This window comes from Mustela nivalis (genome assembly GCF_964662115.1).
Source record: "Mustela nivalis genome assembly, chromosome: 1".
Classification (NCBI taxonomy): domain Eukaryota; kingdom Metazoa; phylum Chordata; class Mammalia; order Carnivora; family Mustelidae; genus Mustela; species Mustela nivalis.
The window spans coordinates 192,063,875-192,087,478 of record NC_139020.1 but is presented as its reverse complement, the minus strand read 5'-3'; the positions used below and the strand labels follow the sequence as shown (position 1 = coordinate 192,087,478).

Sequence of the window (23,604 nt, the reverse complement as noted above, 5' to 3'; positions counted from 1 at the left end):
CCTATTCATCCTTCTCCCCCACAACTTTGGCAACCACTAGTCTTTTCACTATCTCCATATTTTTGCTATATGCACTTCTTAAAATGCATGTTATACACCACCTATGTACCCCAAAGAGGGCAATTTTACCACATATAAATCATATATCATATTTTTTAAGTGACTGGACTAGTAAAATGTGCTTATATATCTAAAGTTTGAACCACTAAAACTCAAATGAGAGTCAGAGTTCATGGCCTCCACCGGATGTTTCTGCACAATGTCCTCAGTGTGGAATACTCTCCAGATGGTTTTGGGATCTTGAGGGGATGAGAAGCCAGCTGGTGGATTGTTGAGGCTCCCTTGCCTTAGTCTCACATGTAAAAAGAGGTGGGAAAGTGCTGGAGTAAAGTGTGAAATCCATGCATGCGTACAAGATCCACTGCCACCACTACCACCACCACCAACTGACCCTGCTTACCTGCCCAGCCTCCTCTCAACCGTGCCCCACTAAAGTCTTCGAGTTGATAAGCTTCCCCAACTCTACACTCTCTAGCTTGGCAAACATTTTGTCTTTTTTCCCCTTGCTGTGAAATGTCACAGGTTTTCCTAAGACCATCCCATCCCTGTCAAAGGAGCGAGCGCCTTCCCCTGCTCAGCTCCTGCTCTTCTGCTCTGGGCACCTACACTTCTTCATGACACTCCCTACAACTATATAGTCAGGTCATTAACTCCCTAACCATAATCACAGCTTGACTTTTGTTTATTGACTATCATTTTCCACTGAGGCTCCCTGGGGTCAGGGACTCCATCTCTCTCATCTCCTGCTATATCCCCAGCTCCTAGCACATAGTCGGCCTCAATACATATATGTTAAATAAATCTCAGGAATTAATCATTAAAATTATCAAGTTTATAAAAGATATTTTGGAACATTTTCTTGATTCTTCTAAATGAGTAATTAATAGGGTAAGCAGGTGAGAAACTTCTGTAAGGCTTAGCAGAGAAGAAAACCCCTTCCACACTCATTTCCCTGACGCATGCAGCTGAAGTACGCAAGATAAGACCCATGCAGGTAGGACCTATTTACGGTTCAGAATGAGGTACTTCTCTAGGCTGTAGGCTTCACAGGAACTTTGCTCTGCAATGAATGCAATTCATGATTCGTAGATTCAGTAAGAGGCCCAGGAATAATTTTCCAAGGGCCTGTTGGAACTCAGATAAGTGCTAGAATGAAAACATTTACCAACAGATTAAGGTGGTTTCAACATTTCCATTATAAACCCCTATTTTCAGGGGCTTACACGATAAGCCAGCAGTAAAACCTAATTCTAAACTGAAACTTGCCAAATAATGATGGACTGTCTTCACAATTCTTTTTCTTTTTTAAAGAAAGAGAGAGAAAAAGAGAGAGAGACAGAGAGAGAGAGAGAGAGAGAGTACAACCCTTAGCCACGTGTAAGTTACTAAATTGCCAAAAAAGAAAAACTGAAAAGCAGTTTGCGTGTTTCTTTAAATCATCCTTATAGAGAGAAAAAGTCTTTGTTTTCAACATTAATCTTGAGGACCAGTGATCAGAGATGAAACCACTACGCAACATGGGAAATGTTTTTATGGGTAAGTTGACTCAGGCAAAAAAGGGTGTCGACTTCTATCACCACAGTACACTGGGCAGCCATTTAAAAACAAGACAAATTTAACCTGGTCACATTTATTTGTCAGACTTAGTGTCCCAAGATGTAGGAAACAGCAACTCCTGCTGTTCTTTAGACACAATAAATTGAGCATAAACTATGTTCTCTTAGGTCTCTCAAGGCCCCAGAGAGAAAACCAGACTTTGAGAAATATGGGCAGTGCATGCACTGTCCATTTTGCTTAAAAGAAAGTATAAATAACTGCCACACAATTCTAGCAATGTGCCCTTGGCCCGGACTGTAAAATCCCAGCATGTCACCATCCAAGTTCAGAGGCAGCACCATTATGGATGCTCTATGGATAGTTTAATGATCACCACAAACTTGTTCACTCTACAAAGCTACAGATTTGCTTTCAGCAAGAAAAAGAAAAGGGGCTTGAAACGATGTGGCCATATGGATTCTGTTCTCAATCCACTTTAGGCTTTAAATTAGAGACATTAAATAAAGAGCCGGTATTATGGGAAAAGGCAGTACAGTAAAGTGCAGGGTCAGCAAACTCTGGTCCGCAGGCCAGTTTCCAGCCCACCACCTGTTTTTGTAAACAAAATTTACTGAAACCCAGCCATGTCCATTTGTGTACAGAATGTCTATACCTGCTTTACTGCTTTGCTACAAATGCCAGGATTGCAGAGTTGCAACAGAGACCATCTGGCGCTTTAAGAAAATACTTGTTGACCCCTGAAGCTGTGGATATGAGATTAGATCTCTGTGTGACCTCAGGCAGTAGCTAATCTCTTTGAGCCTTGGGTTTATCAACTGTAAAATGGGATAATAATAATAATAACCACACATATCCCACAGCGTAGTTATGGTGGCTATGGGAGTTAATGCATCTAAAGAAACCTGGAAGGGGAATGGAATTTTAAGAGCTGGCACCTGAATTTTATTTGCAGGTAAAAATTGGCCTTGCCTGGGGAAATGGGAAATTAGTGCATGTCCTTTTCATATAGGAAAGACAAAGGGCTGGAGGTGTTGTCCACAGAGAGACAGGGAAGGACACTGACACCTGAACTCCACTATACTCCGGCGGGCTGAGGCAAAGGTGTAAAGGAAGGTAGTTAAGTGAGCCAGGAAGAGAAACAGGCAGGAAACAGGGATAAGCAGATTGGCAAGCTGCTGAAATGAGCAGACAAAGGTTGCCAGTCAGAAACTCCACAGGGTTAGGCAGCACACATTTCATGAAGAATCAGGAAGACCGATGCTCAGTTATCTCAAGTCTGGCCTATTGAGGCCTGTCCTCCCACCTCAAAGCTTCAGGAAGCGCTGCTTACCCATCACATGCCTTGTGTGAGTGGTTAAGAGTGGAAATTAAGTGGCAGGGTCGGGATAGGCAAGCTGTGTTCCACGACAGGTAGACAGAATAACCAGAACCACCAGAGGAAGCAGGTGTGGGCAAGCTCAGCAGTGCCACAGGGGTGGAAATTCACAACTGAAGGGCATCCTTAGAATAGGAGGCTGTGGGGGATGTTGAGGGCGCTTAAAGAGGGATGGGCTTCTTACTGATGTGGAATAGGGCAAGCAAGTTGTATTAACTCATCTCAGAGGACAGGGTGACCGCAGATGGCATGTGAGTTACACACATCAGGAACTGAGCATGGAGGCTGACACATAAAACATTTCCCTCATCTTTCATATGCCTTTGCCAGTATGATTACTATTGTTGGTACAACTTATTGGCAATCAGAAAACTTGATTCATATTGCTTTTCTGTCTCATGATCTCAAACTATCTAACTACTTCTAGATCTCAGCTTCCTCATCTATAAAAATAGGCATGATAATAGCTGTTCTGACCCCACAGGATTATGGAAGGGATCAAATGGGATATGTGCCCCATGAACATTGTAAAGCCCCATCCCAGTGTAATGTGGCTTCATTAAGAACCAGTTGACTTTTTGGTAAAACATTAACCAGTCTGACCCCTTAAAACCAAAACTTCAAAGATCCTGAAGCAGTTCACATTTTCTCCCCTCTTAATTCCAGGCAATAAAACTGCTGACTCCCTCAGAGCTGCATTAGGAGATATGAAGAGGTAGACAGGCCAACTGCAGCTCATGGTCCCCCTTTTCCAATAGGCTGAGAATAAATGAGACCATTTATTTTTAACCTTTAAACCATCTTGAACCATTCCTTCAAGTTCCTATTAAGTTAAACTTTGCTAACAGCTTTCAAGTATATCACTTTGTTTTTAGAATTAAAATCATACTCCTTTAGGAAAACAGATGAGAATAATATAAAGTCATCCTTGAAATAAAGTTGTAAACAGGACCTGCATCTGGGGATGTAGGCTCGTTCTTTAGGGGATGTCAGCTAGTGCTTAAAGAGAAAGAGCAGGGCTATGCTCACCCATGGTCCAAAGTGATGACCCTGCCTTGAATTGGAATAAGCAAAGCAAACACTACTGGGCACGAGAAAGTGACTTCAGGGGTCTCAAAAGAAAAATTCAAGAGAAACTCCATTTCAAACCATAATAGCCAACTTTATTTTGAGATAACAAATGAGTAAAGCCCCGACATGGATTATGGTAGGTGAACAATACCATGGAGTAAATGACCAAATAAATGCCATTCATACACCCCTCCTCTCATTACACTCTCATCACAGTCCTATGGGGGAAAAAATCCTATGGGGATAAAAGTGCTTTTATTTTTTCATGGAGAAAACTGAGGCCTGAAGGAGTAAAATAACTGGCCTAAGTCCACATAGCTAGTAGGTCACTGGTTCAAAATAGAATCTGTCGATAAAAACAGCCCAGCTCCTTCAGAACAATGGTTAAAATCAAATGATTTTGCCGACACCCAAGCAAGCAAGTAGGAAAAATGGGTGCAATGACATAATCAAAAGCCTGTTTCCAAGATGTTTCGATTTTTATTAAGTCATTCAAAATTGCCCTCATGCTTAGTATTTATACTTTTACACCAAAAAGCAATTAAGATCTGACGTGGACCAAATGTTGGTCTTCAGAAGTTCACAGCCTTCACCGCAGTGCGATGTAATCCAATACTCCAAGGCAGTGGCTCCTAAAGACAATGCTAGTGTTGAGTTACAGAATTCGTTACCTCGGGCAGGCGAGACACAAGCCCTCTGTGTATAAGCTATCAAAGCCCTACTAAACTTACACCGAAATGCCGAACACAGCAACCCGGGCCCCTCTACTCAACATCTGCTCAACAGTTTGCCTCTCCACAAGCCAGCAAAGGGAATGTGATATGACCTTCTTGCTATAAAGCCTGACTAGGCTGAGGGAAGAACCTGAGCTGGTGTGTTCTAGATGAGATGGCAGTGTTCCCTGATGGGAAGGGCAGACCTGGGGACAAAAGACAGGCATTGGTTGCCTTCAAGGTTCAGAGATTTTCTCTCCCAGCAGAATAGCATATGAAGCAAATCATCTTCCTCCCTTCCACGGAGTGATTTCACTTTTTTCAGACAATAAAATTCATGGAAAGTGAAATGGTTTGATTATCTTTAGCACCAGTAAATTTTATTTTAATCCATGGCCAAATATATTTATGTCTGGTTCTGATATACAACCTTAGTGTCTATTGTTCAGAGGAAACTTGACTTAAAAGACATTAGTTATCAAGTCTTCCCCAAAGAGGTCAAGCAGTACTTTTCCTACTAGAATGTCCTGCAGAAGAGGTGAGGCAGACAGACTGCAAAGGTAATGAAGACTGGCTTCCAAATCTGCCACTCTCCAGGGGCCCATCAGCCCCATCATTAGAGTACAACCCAGCTGCAGAGTCTTCTTTTTTTCAGCAAATTCATTCCATTTCCATCTCTTGGCCCACCCTGCTCTGAGTCTCCCCTCTCTTTACCTGCGTTTGTCCTTGTGTGTTGAGAACTACCATATTATGGTTGGTACTGTCTGCCTAGATTTCAATAACAATGACAACAGAGGTAGATCCAGATTTTGTAGGGACTGAATTGGGTGGGGGTAGAGGAGGTTCTTTCAAAAAAAAAAAAAAATACAGAAATATCTTAATTTTGCGACACTTACAAAAACATACAAATATGAGCACACACTGCCAGGGCTTTGAAAGAGACTTGCAGAAGGAGGGGGCCATGAACTCGACTCACTAGTTTTCCATAAGTAATAATGTGTGCTTATCGAGCAATGTCCAGAAAACCCTCAGATCATCCTGTCTAGCCTTCTAAGGTTTCTCTTAGGAAACAGGAGAAATCTATTTCTCAATGCCTCAAATAAGAAAGGAAGAATTGCAACTCAGTGGCCCCACTGTCCACCATCTTGGAAAGAAGAGAGAGATGCAAATTAACAGCACTGACCAGATAATGACCTTGAGGCTAACTTGGAATAAATCTGTGCACTTGGGCTACATCAGTACATAAAACAGACAATGATCCCTGCCACTGTGGAGCTTCAACTCCAGCAAAGGCATAAAGGACAATAAACATAATAAGTAAAGGATAAGAGTATATGGATTGGTGAAATATGACCAGTAAAAAAGAACAAGTAGACCAAGGTAGGAAGTATAGACTGTTGGATGGAACAAGCAGGCTGCACTGTTGCATGGGGGTGATCAGGCGGCCTCACTGAGAAAGTGACAGTAGAGGAAATACTTGGAGCTGGTTAGGAAGTCCCCCTTCTAATATGTGAAGTACCTAACACCCAGCAAAGGAGCTGCTTAATAAATATTAGCTGCTGTTGTAAAATAAAATAATAATCACAATGATGTTATCATTGTTATCACAAATACCTTCTTGATCTTGCCCCCAGGAGGTCTGGGAAAGCTATAGAAGTAAACAATAAAGCTAAATATCTTTTACTTTTCTTTCTAAATTCTCCTCTAAAGACTGATTTCTAGTTATCAGATATCTTCAAAGTGATGTGATCAACGTGATTTTCAAAGAAGTTCTTGTAAAACAAATCATCAATTCAGAGTACAAATTTCTGTATTAAGATATCCTGGACTTGATAATGCACTGTCCTTCGATCATAATTTCCAATACTCAAACATATTCTATAAAGTGGAAATTATCCAGAAATCCAAATTGAACCCACACTTCTCTTTCACACCTAAAGAGACACATACCCTGGCAAGGCATAGGTACAGACCTGTGACTGGCGTCCATTAAGTGTTGTGACCTATGAACTTGGCTCTTGGGAAACTCGTGATGTTGGAAAAATTCTACCTGCAGATTCACAATCTTGCTATTGCTCACCATACCACCAAGGTATCCACCAAGTGCTTGACACCTCTGCCATCACCCCTTATCACCTTTTTGTACAGGGGAAGCTGCTCAGTGCTCTGATTTGATGTGAGGATCAAGTGATGTGATGTCACCTTGGCTAGACCACAATCTCCAGATATATGGGCATACTTGACCATACTCTGGATGTTTCTTTGAGAGTGTTTCTGAATGAAATTTACATTTAAGTCAGTGGTCTTTGGTCCGTAATGTGGGTGTACCTCACCTAATCAGTTAAAGGCCTGAATTGAACAAAGAGCTGATCTCCCCCAAGCAAGAGAAAATTCTCTAGCAGACTTCAGACTTTTGCAACTTTAGCTCTTCCTGGTTCAATAGCAGATTGCCTTGGACTCAAATGGAAATTCCTTCCTGAGATTCTAGCTGCCACCTCTTCCATCAGATTTTGAACTCACCAAGTCTCTACAATCACATGAGGTGATTCCTTAAAATCTCTTTCTCTCTCTCAGTGTCTCTCTTTCTCGTGTGTGTGTGTGTGTGTGTGTGTGTGTGTGTCCCCTCTTGGTTCTGCTTCTCTGGAGACACTCAGCTAACACATTTGGTCATTCTTTCTCCACATAGACACTTGGGTCTGGGGCCTTCCTACCCTGCTCTAGCCTAAACTGTTTCCTAAATGATAGAAAACTATTATTTAGATCATACGCTTTCACATTTTGTGATACTAGTCTTTCATTGTCTTTGAGCTCTTTTAAATTGTAGATAACTCATAGCAATGAAAATAATTCTTGCTTATAATCATAAAAATTCTGACCTGTGTGGCAGAGGCTATATTTGCTTCCCTCCACACTTGGGGAAAACCAGTTTTATCCATTTCAATATTTTTGATCTACAAATATTTCTGGCTCTCCAGGTTCTCTAGATGGTTCTAACATCTGCCTGGTTCCTTCACTGATTAATAAGTAAAATCTTTAATGTATATTCATTTTATATCTGTACCAGAATCATTACATTACCATTTTTTATTGTGTTATGCTAGTCATCATGCAATACATCATTAGTTTTTGATGTAGTGTCCCAAGATTCACTGTTTACGTATAACACCCAGTGTTCCATGCAGTACGTGCCCTCCTCAATACCCACCACCAGGCTTTGAAAATTGTCTTTGAATAGGTTCTGTCTCTTCTGCTATACCAGGAATTTCTTAAGCGTATTTAAGATGTTTACTGAATGAATGAATGAACTAATGATTAATCATGTTTTCTCCTTGAGTACATAGGGATACTATATGCATAGACAGTAATTAATAGTAAAAATCAGACTACTTCAGTTCATGACCTATTGCGGCTACTAATCAGCTACATCACCTACTGTAATTCTCTATACCTCACTTTTACCATCTTGAAAATGGAGGGAAAAGGCTCCCCTCAAGTGTTGTCAATAGGATTAAAATAAATAATCCATGAACAAGGCTTAGCACTATGCATGGCAGCTCTGTAAGTATTCAATAAATTGTACCAATTATCATCATTTTTTAAGCAGGTTGACCATTTGGACAATTGTACACAGTCTATCTTCTAACAGTCCCCAGAGTGCCCCATACCCAACAGGTGCTTCATAAAGGCTAATGACAGTGGTGATGACCACAACAGTACCAAAGCCTCCCAGCCTGCCAAGCTTAATAAAGTGTGTTATCCATTCTTCCAGACCACTGCTGGAGATGTTACAGCCTGACCTTCTATTGATCCCAACATCGTCCCAATGGACCTTGTTCCATTGTAATTTATTACAACAGCCAAATTGAATCCACATGACAGTGCTCAGAGCCAATTCTCATTGAGGTTCTCTCCATCCCCTGCCCCCACCCTCACAGCCCCCAAAGATTTGTGGAGACACTGAATTAGATGATTTACTCAATTCCAGATATTACAGCTATTGAATTCCTTTCTTTAATCTTGCACGTCCACCTAGAAAACGATAAAGATGGCCTGGCATGATTTGTTCTGTACTCTCGTAAATTTATTATTAATGTGGAGTCAGTAACCTTTACTTGCCTGCTCAATTCTTCCCAGCCATGGTCTTTATCTTGAGGAATTCAAGTTGCTTGTTGCTACTGACATCTCTTATATTTCTCAAGCCTTTACTCTCAGTTAGAAAGAGGCAAGTCCAGAAAGATAGCTCTCTGGCAGCAGGCATTACTGTACATAAATAACAACAGGATTGAGCAGATCTTATATGCAAGTTTGCCAAAAGATGTCTGAGCAAATTAGTGCCTCCCATGTACTGTGCGGCAATTTTAATAGCTAAAGTTGACATTCTTGATTTTTCTTTCAATGCAACAGATGGACGGTGTCTCAAGCCCTCTCCCTGTCACAGCTCATCACTTTTGTAAGCATTTCGGACATTATTTTCTACCTTCTTCCTCTCTCCCTGGGCTAGACTAATCCACCCTGACACTCCAATTGTGAGATTTATCTAACTAAAATAGTTTGTCAACTACCATAACACTTAGTACAGTCTCTGCTTAGTTCCCACATCCTTGATCGTAGAGACTCTACAGAAGGAGGGAAGGGGCTTTCGGAAATGAGTTATTCAAAGAAAAAAAGGCATTCAGTTTAAAATTCTAAGGAAGGGGTGGTGGTACTGATGTGAAAAAATACATAAACTACACAGAAATGTGTAACAAATGCTTGAACTATAAACGGAAATGAAATACTAAACCAAAGACACAATTATAGTTCCTCAAGAACAGTTTCCGAAGAGTTTAGATTTGAACATGGCAAATAGCATGTATTTCCTGGTGACAACTGCCATGTTTACCATAGACTTAAGTCAAAGTTAGTGTAAACAGAGCAAATATATACATTACTTTGGACACGGAACTACATTCTATATCTGTGATATTCAGTCAACTGCTACGCAAATTTTTCTAAAGAAAGGTTTAAAATAAGACAAAGAAAAATATACTGGTATGCATATAGACATGGATTACTGTGAACACCATAAATTAGTGAATAAATGTTTCATGTTAGTTACAGAAAGGTCTTTTTCATATTATAAGCCATAAATCTAAATTTTCCTTAAGGATAAATATTCATTTTAGTTATTGCATTATGTAATAAAAATGGATAAATATTCTCTATAGATTTAAGAGATTCCATTTTTTCCATTTTTTCAGTTTTTATTTAAATTCCAGTTAACATACAGCGTCACATCAGTTTCAGGTGTACAATAGAGTGATTCAATCCATCCACACATCACCCCATGCTCATCACAAGTACACTCCTTAAAACCTATCACCTATTTAAAAGCCTAATTTGACTTTTAAGAAAGAAAAACCTATTTTGTTATTTCTTTAAAGAAAAGATATAAATATAGTACTTACATGTAAACTAATGATTTAAAAATAAAGCAGTACTGTGCATTTACAAATAAAAGACAGACAAGATAAAAAATTAAAAAAAAAAAAAAGGATAAAAGGACTCTTTCTAATTCAGGCTTGAAAGCAAACCATATACCTCCACACACTTCAGAATCTAGTGTGAGCTTTCTGTGGGAATCTGGTGCTCACCAAACTCACATGTTTAAAGGAACTGGCCATGAAAGCAACACCTATGACACCTGCTGGCCAAACCAGTGCTTATTATGAATGCTATAGTAGAGGTAGGTTAACACAAACTCACCCCTATTGCAAAATAATAATGATAGAAGACCCTCTTTTCTCATTCTAAACACAAAAAAGTGCTAGTTTGTTTTCCTTCTAAAAATAATTTAATGTCACCCTTTCAACACAACATAGCAGGCCAAACACACGCACATGTGCACACACACACAAACTCCACACCCCTTTCTCTATTCTTCAGGGACTTTTCCTTTAGTCCATCACCAGAAGGATTGATCCTTTCTGACTTCCAATGTAACTACTAGTTTAGCATCAAGACTCTGGATTCTGGTCTTAACTCTGACTGGAGCTCACCTGGGCAAATGCATGTAATTTCTGGCTCTCAAAATCCTCACCTTCTCAACTGAAGCTAAGTTGGACTAGGCTGTCGCTCAAGTGTTCTTGCAAATCTGACTTCAGCACAACTTCTCAGATAAAAGACCTGGGTGGTTATGATACAAAATGTTTCATAAATAATAGCACTTATCTTTAGAATGAACTATTGATAAAGACTATAACATGAATGAATTTCAAACACATTATGCTAAGTGAAAGAAGCCAGATCCAAAAGGCTCGAACTGTGTAATTCCATTTCTATGACATTCTAGAAAAAAGCAGAATTATAGGGATGAGGAACACATTGGTGGCTGCCAAGGACAGGTGGGGGGGGGGGGAGATGGGGACAAGGGCTGACTGCAGAGGAGGCACCAGGAGAGAGCTTTCTGAGGTGACAGACCTGTCCTTTATCATGATTATGAAGGCAGTCACACAACTCTATGCTTTTGTCAAAGCCCACAGAACCATACAATACAAAGAGTGAGTTTTACTGCGGGTAACTTAAAAATCAATTTAAAATGGTTTTTATAAAGTAAGTCCACTTTCTTTCCAAGTTCTTTGGAAGAGTTGATGGATCTAGCATTAAACTCTGTTTTTTACATAAAATAATAATTTTGTTATGTACCAGCAGGGCCAGGCACTTTAGCCACTCAACAAATACCTCTTGAACACATAGTATGTTGAAAAGAATTGAGACTGAAATCGAGATGTAAGCTTATCCTCATTCTAAAGATAAGGAAAATGAAGCAGAGAAAAATGTAAGTAACTTGCCTAAGTTTAAAAAGCCCATAAGCTGAGACTCAAAACCAGTCCTATCACAGTCCATGTTCTTAACATACTAATTCTGCAATGCATGCATGTATATGTACATGTATATGTAATATATGTTTATGCATAAATTTTAAAAACAAAAATAGAATCATACTGAAGGTATGAGAAAACAGGCATTCTCTGATCATCTGCTGTATATATGTATCAGAAACAGTTTATCTCAATTAACAAATTAATGTGAATATCTTTCTATGTCCTTGAATATCCTCCTATAATATAATTTCCATTGGCTAAATTTCCATGTAGGTATATGCCACCATTTATTTAGCCACACAGAGCTCTACTTTATATTTTCACTGATTACCAGAAAAAAAAAAAATAGAGAACTAGCTATGAATAAAGCTGTGGTTAAAATTTATGCCAACCTCCTTACTTTTTCCTTAGGATGAATTCCTAGGTGAAGAATCAGTAAATGGTAGCTTTGGTCAACTGCCCCACATTTGTGCTCCCCAAGCTACCTGCCATTTCATACCTGCTTCTATCTCTTTCAAAGAACATTCTCCTGCAACCTCTAAAGAAAAGTTGGTAACATGGAATGGTAGCAAAGGATCCTTGCCTCTGCTCCCACCTGGCCAACCTTGTCTATGTTTCTACCTATTCACAAGTTCACAAATATTCATAATTTGGAGAAAGCCTTAACGTACGTATGATACTCTTCACACACTTTTCTAAGTCTGAGTATCATTTGCAACCTAAAGAATATAACTTCACATTTCAATACTACAGAAAGACATATCTCTACCACAAATCATATGACTTCTTCCAAGTCATTCAGTACTATTCATTTGAGCACATCCTGTTTGCTTAGCTTTGCCCTATTCAAAATTTATTCACAAAAAACTACCAGAATGCAGTAAAACTGGGAAGACCTCACCCTTTGGAGCAACTTATTTACTACCTACCTAGACAAGAATGTCTAAGGCAAACAGTAAATAAAGCCTAGAAAAGAAGTATCCTTTGTTCACCTCCATCAAATATTTGGAATATATTTCTTAAAAATTTCAGTTGCCATGTAGATTGTTAAATGGTAGAATTGCTGCTAAGCTATAATAACTTATGATCTACACCAGAGCTCATCAAACTATAACTCATGGGCCAAATCTGGTGCACACCCTGTTTTTGTAAATAAAGTTCTATTGGAACACAACCATTCCTATTTGTTTACTTGCTCTGAACTGTACAAGAATTTTGGACAGATTTGTTCTCCCATTACATTTCAATTTTCCAAGTAACACATACGAAGCACCTGCCACATGCCAAGCACTGTGCTTGGTACTAGTAATAAAAAGAAGAGTATGTTCTGTTACTTCCTTTGCTGAGCTCAGGGTTTAATAAGGAAATAGACACGAACATAAAACATTTTTAAAATCTTGGTTATGCAATCTGACATAGCACAATCTAAAAACCAATAAGGGCTCACGCCTATACATTTTGAAACAATGCAAATCCCCCTACAATTATAAAAACTCATCAAAACTCCCATGGTTTCTAAGCTGAGCAGTTAAAGACATCGGAAACTACTTTTATTATAGTTACAAGCCACACCACTTTAGTGGGCCAGCACTCCTTATCAGGATCCTATGAAGTCCACTACTGTTTACTTGCCTCTGGATTTCTGTAAGAGATTTGTTACTACTGAACAGTTATATTAATATGCACTCGTATTGGTTTTCTCTTGCTGTGTATCGATTTAATGGCTTAAAACAATTTCCACTTATCAGCTCACAGTTCTGTGGGTAGGCAATCCAGAAGTCCAGCACAGTCTGGTTGGGGTCTCTGTTCAGGATATCACAAGGGTGAAATCAGGGTGTCACCCAGAATGAGTATTTTTCCAGAAACTCTACAGAAATTTCTACTTCCAAGCAAAATTTAGTCTCTTGTGGTTTCAGGATTGAGGTCCTTGCTTCCTTGCTGGATGTCAGCAGGAACACTCTCAGCCCAAGGGCTGCCCAAATTTCTTGCCACATGGCCCTCTCTATCTTCAAGCCAAAGAACTTTTTACACAGTGAATCCCCCTCATATTTTGAATCTCTGACTTTCCTATCTCTGAGCGTAGGACCAGATTTAAGCCCACTTAAATAATATCCCTTTCTTAAAGTCATATGGCACCATCTAATCATTGGTGTTGAATCCACCATATTCACAGTTCTAGACATTATTCAGGAAATGCACACCAGAGAGGTAGGAAATCTTGGGGACCATCTTAGAATTCTACCTACCATAACACTTTTGTTAGAATTGTAAATTACTTTTGTAAACTATATTATACAAGAGCTGATTACACGTTGGTGTTATTGCTCATTCTCAAAAATCAGCAATCTAAAAAGGAGGTAAGTGTGATAAAATACTATGATGAAGGCCCCAAAACGCCATAAACTGTGCCATTAGTTTAAAATTCAGTTTCTGTGAAAACAGTCTTTTTAAAGCAGTTGGATCTTTCAGTTTGCAAACGGTACAGTATAATCAGGTAAGGATAAAGCAAAAACAAAAAAAAAAACCCAAAAAACGGCAAGGAGACTGCAATATCAGAACAGTATTAAGGTGCCCTTTACCACAATGACTGTGGCATCATATGCCCCAAGAACACATCATCTCTAATTTACATTTATTCCTATGGGAATAATTTCCTATGGGAAACTTTTTATATATTATAAAAAGTTGTGAATTAGGAACTTCTCCCTACAATACAACATGATAAATGCTAATACTGATATGTGCAAACTCTTCACAGCAAAGTAGAATCCACTGCCAAACACAGGATAAGTAAAAAAGACAGACAAGAAAATTTTTCTTCCCACATAAATAAGGTTGATTTAAATCAAATGGCCTGGGGAGTATGTGGGAAGACAAACGGAATCATCTCCAGACTGAAATATGCGAAGGCTCAACTACCTCTAATCCCGTATCACAAAACAACAACAGCTGGTAGCTGAGATTGACAGATGTGTCAAGATGCCTGTACCCAGGAGCAGCCACTGTCAGGGCACTCTGAGCATTTTTATTTTAAATTTTCAAGGGATTTTGCAGGTAATTATAAACAAACCTTTAAAAAAAAATCCATCATGCTGAAATTAAGTACAGAAATAAGATCTTAACCCACAAGCAAATATTTATTTAAAAGAGAATTTGCCTCCCCTGGCTCAGGATCAGCTCTTTCATTGAATAAGAATCAGTTCTCAGCATGATCTGGCCCTGAACTGCATTTTGAAATAACACAGATAATCGCTCCTGCCACTTGCAAATCACAAGGGACAGGAAGAGAATATTTATAATCTGGAAGTCAAAGTGACTCTCAAACCTTAATTATAAAATATATTTTATTGCAAGAAGACATAAAGAATAGAAAAACATCTAATTGTAAAAATTTTTCCTCAAATAGGGCAGGGGAGTGTGGTCCATTTATATTAAATTACTTTTACTTCTAATTCCACCAAATGCACTGTATTGCCTCTTCCACTCAAATCTTTGCAAATCTTATTCTCACTGCTTTGATGGACAACATCTTGTAATACCTCAGCTCTTGATTTAGTCATCAACTTTTCCAGAAGTCCTCCTTGACCATTTCTACTCCCAATACGTGAGGAACCCCTCCCATGTATACCATGTACCTGGCTGGCATCGCACAGAGCACACACTGCCCTGTAATTGAATCTTTGGTGTGTTTTGTTTTGTTTTCTGAGTGTGAGCTCCTAAAAGGCAGAAATTATATTTTCTCCAGTAGCTTATGTAATCCCCAGTCCCTGTAGGGCATCCCAGTCATTACAGATGTTGAATATATTCTGTTGGATGACTGGATGATACAAGGGGAGGGAAAGCAAGATGGCCAGAATAAGACAATGGTACCCAAGGCCTCAGCTGTCACAGGGGAATGAAGAGAAGAAGAAGGAAAACTGTCATCAGAGCCCAGCCCTGTCACTAATTAGCATTGTGACCCTAAACAAGTCCCTGTATCTCTCAGGACCTCTGAGTCCTGAGTGGAAAAATGAAAACACCAGACCAGAAGGGCCCCAGGTTTTCTGCTCTCTCATATCTTTCTGTCTTTAGTGTTGTCCATGCTTCATCAGCATCCCTACTTTTCCATATCTTTTTAAAGTCCAATAATATTGGGTTGTGTTCAGTAGAGCCAGTGGGTAGTGGTACCTGGCTGACTCAGTCCGTTAGGCATCTGACTCCTGATTTTGGCTCAAGTCATGATCTCAGGATCCTGGGATCAAGCCCCATGTCAGGCTCGATAGGATTCTCTCTCCCCTCTCCTTCTGCCCTCCCTCACCCCACTCATGCTCTCTATTTCTTTTAAGATAGATAGATAGAGAGATCAAACCAACAAGCCAGGGAGTAGAAAGATCCACCTAATTGAGGACAGTGACTTAGTTGATGAAGGAATGCCTGAATGAATTAGCAGGCTTCCTTAAATTTTCTTACTTGCTTCTTCAGAAAGATAGCTTCCTGGTTCGTTTGCTAGCAAAATATCATTTCATCAATGTCATCACTAAGAGAGGGCAACTTCAAATCCCTTAGCAATCCATATGAAAAAGAAGGCTGGTAAATTTACTGCTTCATACAGAGGCATAGGTTTACCAAAGAGGCCAGCCACATCTCTACTCAAGAGTTGCAAAGGGATCTTCAAAACATAACTTCATTGGAACAAAATAGACTTCCTTTTTTTCTTTTTTAAGGTATTTATTTGTTTGTTTGTTTGACAGAGAGATCACAAGTAGGCAGAGCAGCAGGCAGAGAGAGAGGGGGAAGCAGGCTCCCTGCTGAGCAGAGAGCCCAATGTGGGGCTCCATCCCAGGACCCCTAGACCATGACCTGAGCCAAAGGCCAAGGTTTAACCCACTGAGCCACCCAGGTGCCCCTGGACTCCTTGCAAATAGAATCAATTGGTTAAAACCACCAACCTGGTTTTTGCCTAGGTCATTGCTAACCTTGGGCAAATAATTCCAACCAAGAATAGGAGGCACACATGCTTTCTGATTCCTTGTTCTGTGAAATTTAATTAGTATTAGAAACTTTGTCACCAACTTCAAACCATGATAAAAATGCAATATATTAAATGATGCCAGAACAAAGATGTTCTGCTGAGACCCACCAACATGTAAACACCAATAACCATACAAACACAGAATACATGTAGAGGTTTTGTTACATAATACAGTAAGTTAGGATTTTCTTATATTTTCTAGACTGAAGAGGTACTTTTCAAAAAAAATTGGCAAATCACAAACACTAATCTAGACAATACATTTTAGCTACAAATATTTAAGCAACATATTAGTTAAAACTACATTCAGCCCACAATGAATAATATTTTCTCATCTCAAATTACTAGATAAAATATATTAAAGAAAATAGTAAAATGTGAATAGATACATCAGATTTTTAGCACCCAAGGCAACTAAAATCAAGCACATTTAAAAAGAAGATTAGCCTTAAGGGGCACTTTTCCAAATGACTAGAACACTGGCATTAAGCCAAAGAAATTTAAATGGGGTGATACCTGCTGGGTGACCCAACACTGCTCTATCCAAATAAGTTGTTTTATTTCTATTATATATTCCCTAGACCACAGCTGACTAGCACCTCTCCCTAAATTAGTTGATATGATCAGTGTAGTCAAAACAGTTTTAATAATTCTAATAATTTTAATAGTTCAAGAATGTTATATATACATTAAAAATATAAAAGGAGAAAGTAATAGTAATAGTTCAAATATTATACATGCTCATATACACACATACAAGATGTCTACCTCTGTAAACTTCTTATAATGATGCCAGAGAAAAAGTATAGCTAAAAATGTTAATTAGAGTAGCTGAGATAATATTCAGAAATATTAGAGAGAAAAATGTCCATTAAACAAAGTAAAAATCATTTTAAGAGAGAGCCAAGATAAGTTGGACAGTCCATACATGGGAAGAAATAGATTCCTGTAGAGTCCTTTTTGGAGTGGATAAAATTATTTGCTTTGGAGAGCAGATGTCTCTTGTGCTTTGCAGGATGTTTAGCAGCACCCCTGGACTCTACCCACCAGATGCTTGTAGCAATCCCCCCTCTGCTGTGACAACCAAAACTATGCCCAGACATTGCCAAGTGTTCCTGGGGGTGGGAAGTTTGTAAAGGGTCTCCCAGCTGAGAACCTTGCCTTAGAACCACAAGGACCCTAGTTGCAGCTCCAACACTTGGATGCCAGCCCAGTTCCCGGCTGTAGATGCAAAGTGAGCCCACCTACACCAAGGTCAGATGGTAGGTGAACAGCTCACTGCAAAATGGAGCAGCCTCCCAGACTACTTCCTCTTGGGACTAAGTGAGGAGTCTCTCAAATCATGAATTCATCTGTGACTCATCCTAGAAAGCTGCTTAGAAGCCTCTAATCACCTTTTGGGGTCTTGTTCCTTTAAGCCAACTACCAAAACAAAGTGAAACTACTATGATGGCAAAAATGGTGCAATCCTTTGAAAACGAAGCAGCAAAAAAAAAAAAAAAATCCAATGGCTTAAAATGGTACGTAAAGAATCTCATGGGGAAAAAATAAACAGAAACTGAAACTGAAGGTCATCACAATCTTTTTTCTAAAATATAGCTTAACATATATATTAACATATATTTTTAAATTCCTGAACTGATGTTTTATTTTATTAATTTAGTTGATTTCCTATTCTTCATCATACTACTTAGTAATTTCATCTCTGTTCGTTTGGTATTAAATATAGGCATCCTTGTATGTTAACCTCGGGTAAATTGCTCAAATTATAGTTTAGCTAATCTCTAAAAGTTAATGATCTCACTTGCTTCATGAGTGGGGCAGGATCATAAAATAGAAACAGTGTGGTGGTTAAGAATAGCTCCATCGGGGCACCTGGGTGGCTCAGTGGGTTAAGCCTCTGCCTTTGGCTCAGGTCATGATCCCAGGGTCCTGGAATAGAGCCCCGCATTGGGCTCTCTGCTCAGCAGGGATCCTGCTTCCCCCTCTCTCTCTGCCTGCCTCTCTGCCTACTTGTGATATCTGTCTGTCAAATAAATAAATAAATAAAATCTTAAAAAAAAAAAAAGAATAGCTCCATCACTTCCCTGCCGTGTGACTTTGGACAAGGTACTCTTTAAACCAGTCTCTCATTTTATTTTTTTATTTTTTTAAAGATTTTATTTATTTATTTGACAGAGAGTGATCACAAGTAGGCAGAGAGGCAGGCAGAGAGAAAGGAAGGGAAGCAGGCCCCCTGCTGAGCAGAGAGCCCGATGCAGGACTCGATCCCAGGACTCTGAGATCATGACCTGAGCTGAAGGCAAGCGGCTTAACCCACTGAGCCACCCAGGCGCCCACCAGTCTCTCATTTTAAAAATAGGGAGTATGATAGTACCTATTTGCCATTAGGTTTGTTATAAGGACTTATAACCTAAGGGTACAAAACTCTCAGGACAGTGTTTGATGTATAGTAAGGGCTCAAACAGCAGCAAATAATCCCTTTGTTATAAAAAATTATCATTTGCATGGTCATAATTAACAATGATCGTGAATAATCAATACCTTCATTTTTTCACTCTCACCAGAATACCATGCCTCTAACAATACAGTAAGTTAGAAGTGAGAACTGGAGGAAGAAGCAGTATTCTCTGCAAAACAAGACAGTATTCTTCATAAATGCTACATTTTCTTTTTATTAAAAAGGAAAAGGAAGCAAGAGTAGCTAAGTTCCCTTACTCAAGCCTTAACACCTTGTTTTATCTTGTCAGGGTAATGGAACCAAGGTTTGTGATGTGGATAGGACACCAGTCATTTCCCCATCTTGTTTTATTATAAATGGGATGGTTCCGTCTTGTAGCCTACATAGAACATACTGTCCTGGAAACAAGGAGTGAGTCTGACATTTCACTGGGACAAAAGACTCCTCTCACAGCTAACAATATTCCTGGGTCAGGAGTGGATCTCAAAGTAATTTCTCTTTTCCCAAGTCCTCATTCATTAAGAACTTGCTGATATAATTTTCACACAATGTGTGTTGATTGAGGACCATAACCTGCCAAGAACTCTGCAAGAAGCTGGAGGTATCTTGATGACTACAGTTGGGGCACTCACAGAGATTAGCCATGGAGTGAGGCCAACATTCAGTAAAGGGATGCAGAATTTCAAACTGAGCCAAGAAACAGTTCTTTAAAAGTATAAAACCTCTCCCCAGCCTGCAATGTCAGCAAAGATTTCCCCGAGTAAGTGACACAAGAACTGAGTGGAAATCTCTTGGAACCACATTCCCAGATTCCTTTTATGGCAGGTCTGGTTAGATCCTGCCAATGAGAGACACCTGTGTGAAATCTAGAGCTCCCTCCCAGGACTTTAATCTTAATCAACAGTGTGATGTAAGAGCATTGGGAGGAGGGTGAAAGGGGAGCCATCAGCAGAGAAGATGCCTAACCAGACATTTCTGGTTATGAGATCATGGCACTCTCTCCTTTCTCTTGGTCTCCTACCAAGGTTGTCCTGATTCTTTATCATTCCTAATCTGGTTCTACGGACCAGATACTGGGGCACTGGATACCCTTGCCATAAATTCCCTTTTGCTCAAGGTAGTCAGAATTAGCTTTTACTATTTGCATCCATTAAGCAATTTGCTTCCAGAAATACACCATGTTGCTCTCCATTATGCATGTCTATCTCCCCAACCACACTGTCAGGTTCCTGAGAACTGGAGAATGTCTTATTTCCCTTCGAGCCTCTATGATGTAGAGTACTGACTGCTTGACACATAAGAAACACTCAGTAAATGCAAAAAGAACACAATTTTCCATATGTTCAAAAAATAAGTGGTTTGCCAATAATAAATATAAAAGTGCAACTCAATGTTTAAACACCAAGAAAGAGCTCAGTTCAGTTAAAAAGTCCTCTATAACTTACATCAACTTTACACTAACATGGAAATCTCAATGTTCTAGAATCATCTCTTCAGATACTGTTTTTTTATAAACTTCATGAAGAAACCCAGTATGCTAATAACCATACTCCTGTAGCATCCTTGCCTCTGAGCCTATCATTATTCAGAATTTTCACTGCCATTCTTCCAAATTGGCAGACTAAAGCTGCTGAAGTGGGCAAGTCCATAGACACCACCCCACAAGCCAATTCCACTCACCTCTCCCTGCCCTTTCCAACCCACAGGGCAATCTATGAAGCCACATGGGCAGCTAGTGAACTTGGCTTCCAGAGAAATCACCATCTGTTTTTCTACTAATAAAGTACCTCTGCTCTATAAAATGGGACTGAAACCTAGAATGAAAATGGGGATAGAATTTTTGTCCAATTTAATGGCTTTTTAAAAATTTCTTGGGTAGTAAGTTAATGTTGCATGAGCTACGTAACAGTCTGTATTTGATCTGGTTCAAATAATGCTACCATGTCCTATAATCCTGGGCACTATACACTTTCCAAATGTACAATGTCATCAAGGTTTTATGATATTTCCTACAAAATCTCAATAGCCAAGTAGCACTTCATCAGCTGAAGTTTGAATTCAGGTATGAGAACAGAATACAAAGGCTGCAGCTTGAAAACTGTACTGCTCCTCTGACTTCAGCATCACAGCCATAAGAGGATACTCTACTGAACAATTTTCATACCTGTACATTTTTGTCCCTTACTAAAATAACTCCATGGCTGGGAATTATGGAGTAGAGCCAAAAGTATGGCAGTAAAACCAAAATCCATGCTCAATGACTGCTCTTTTCCTACAAACCCTTGCTCAGAGATACTCTGTCACCTGGTTCTCTGTTTATTCAACTTCACTTCCTTCTTTAAGTAACAAAATGCTCTGAGCACTGTGTTCATGCCTGCTGCCTAGACATGTGACCTATTCACGTGGCTTATGGAGGACACAAGATTTCTGAGACCCAGGACTCTAAAGGCAAGACTGACAGATACGAGGTGCAAGCCTAGCTTCGCCAGGTTAAACATGGCTATGAAAGGAGCATACCCATTTCTATTGGCATCAAAACACAGTGCTGGTTGCCAAAGAGTCTATAAGAAAGAAATATTAAGTAATACTACATGTCTGACATTGACATAAGTTTATTATTTCTTCCATGCCAACACACCCTAATCCAAAGCTTATGCTGTTCCAATCCAGGCCTGCCCTAAAACAGCCAATTATGCTGAATGTGGTCAAAACTCGAAGGAGTCTCCAGTCCGAGAGACAATGTTTCATTGGCCCATTAGCTTCTGTATTAGTTTCACATTTTGAGTTGGTTTCTGAATCCTGTGCATTACTTCTTTGGAGATTATCTCTCCTTTACATGGCAAGTATAATAGAACTCCCTCCCCCACACTAGGTTGCCAGTGGTATTACTTCCTCCTCAAATGGATTGGTTAACACTCAGTGGGGGAAAAAAAAAAAAAAACGAAGCTAAAGAACTGCTCTGAATACACATGAAATATTTCCTAATCCATTATCTACATGGTTTAAATAAGTGGGATTATAATCATGTTCCCAAAAGAGCCATAATATACCATTGGCTTTGTTCTAGAACTTCCAAACTAGCCCCACACCTTTGAGCCTTGCTTTTGGAGCAAAGTATAAAATTTTGCAAAATGTGCACATCAGAAATGTCATTTGCCACTTTTGCATTGAAAGTACCCTCCCAAATTCTTTACCAAGAACATCAATGTCATTTATTCCTCAAGAATAAGAGCACGTAGTCTCAACTCCTTGTAAAACAAGCAATTGTGATGTTCTTCATTGATTGACACCTGGTATCATCATAAAACTTGAGGTCCAAAGGAAAATGAGGCTTATTTTCTCAACTTGTTATAACCACTTTTTTCTATTTTCTCAAAGACAAAAAACCAAAAACTTGCATCTAGGTTGCATGACCTTGGGCAAACCTACCATAGGCTTCAGTGTCCTTCAGTTTCCTAGGGTTAATAACTACACACCTCAAAGGATTATGGTAAAAAAAAATAAGTCAACATTGCATATAATGAGCGTAGCAAAGTATCCAGCATACAGTGTTCAACGTAAGTTCAATAAATGTCAGCTTTCATCATTATTCACTGTTGGGGATTTTAAATGAAAAGTTTTCTTTTGAATCCTTAGTACCTGCCCCAAGAATTGCCCTTCTGTCTCTCTGTTAGTCCTATCTGCCCTTGACAGCCCCATTGATTCAAGGGTCCTTGGTCATGTCTTCTGAGCTCTCTTCTACACATCTGTACCAATTAGCTGGAGCTGCAAAGGGAAGATCAAATTACCAAGCCTTGTCTGTAAAGATTTCAACAGAAATGAATTAATAATATGATCCATCAGATCACCAATACCCTGAGAGTGAGGATGGAAGCCACAGAGGCTGGGGGTTGCTTCAGGGGCATGTGATTTATATAGCAGCACAGGGAAGACCCCATGCTCAGAAGAACCCTGGGCTTGGTTTCATGCTCATCCAGAAATTCTCAATAAAGTGTGAATGATTTTCATTTTCCAAAATTATGTAGGTGGTTACTATGACTGGAGAGTTTTGATCAGACTGATATAAACTGTTTTAAAGGCCTACTCTAGCTTTTATGTTCAGAACAGCCTATAGGAAAGGTACGAGTGGAAACAAAAAATGGCTAGGATGTTGCTGGTATTAACAAGGTGGGAGATGATAGTGGCAAATAACACCAGAAGGAGGGGCCAGTTAGAGTTCATTTGTCAGCAGCCGTAGCCTGGGTGCCCAGCAACATGCCTGCTTATGGCAGTGTCCCAGCCAGCTGGCTCCTCCTGCCCACCACCGGTTCCTACCCAGTTTCCATGCTGGTAGAAAACGGGAATTAAAAAAAAATCAGGGTGTATTCCCCAAATCTGGATCCCTTACAACAGAGAAAATGAGTTGCTGAGGGAAAAAAGGAAAGAAGGGCCCTAGCTAGATCAAACGTCTTCTGTGTTAGGTGACTGTAGTCAGGAGCTTATTATATATTGTC

General features: G+C 39.5%; 1 protein-coding gene across 1 annotated transcript in view; it reads right to left on the bottom strand.

Annotated features, from left to right (window-relative positions):
- The window catches only part of ERC2 (ELKS/RAB6-interacting/CAST family member 2), a 922,859-nt gene that overhangs the window by 511,307 nt on the left and 387,948 nt on the right, over positions 1-23,604 (bottom strand).